The sequence below is a fragment of the Haliaeetus leucocephalus genome, unplaced genomic scaffold, assembly GCF_000737465.1.
Source record: "Haliaeetus leucocephalus isolate CR32 unplaced genomic scaffold, Haliaeetus_leucocephalus-4.0 Scaffold730, whole genome shotgun sequence".
Classification (NCBI taxonomy): domain Eukaryota; kingdom Metazoa; phylum Chordata; class Aves; order Accipitriformes; family Accipitridae; genus Haliaeetus; species Haliaeetus leucocephalus.
In genome coordinates this window covers 2,798,033-2,798,256 of record NW_010973166.1, presented here as the reverse complement: position 1 = coordinate 2,798,256, position 224 = coordinate 2,798,033, and the positions used below count along the sequence as shown (strand labels likewise).

Below are 224 nucleotides of genomic sequence, written 5' to 3'. Positions count from 1 at the left end.
CGGGTCTCACAGCCCGGGCCGGCCTGCCGCTCCCGCGCCGCCGCCGCTGCTGCTACCGCTGCCGCCTCCGGCCGCCGCCGCCATCTTCCCGTGCAAGGCCTGCCGCCGCGGGGGAGGGGCGACAGGAAGGAAGGGGCGGGGGTGTCCCCGCTCTGCGCTCCGGCCGGGCAGAGACGGCCCGCGCCCCGCCGGCCCCGGTAGCGCCGGTCCCAGCAACCTCAGCA

General features: G+C 80.4%; 1 protein-coding gene across 3 annotated transcripts in view; it reads right to left on the bottom strand.

Annotated features, from left to right (window-relative positions):
- The window catches only part of SMG7 (SMG7 nonsense mediated mRNA decay factor), a 55,421-nt gene extending 55,404 nt beyond the window's left edge, over nt 1–17 (bottom strand). For all 3 annotated transcript variants that reach the window (XR_775213.1, XM_010580682.1, XM_010580681.1), the window contains exon 1: nt 1–17. This exon is cut by the window's left edge and continues 75 nt beyond it. The gene's annotated coding sequence lies outside the window, so the exon portion shown is untranslated.
- Nucleotides 18–224: the final 207 nt, after the last annotated feature.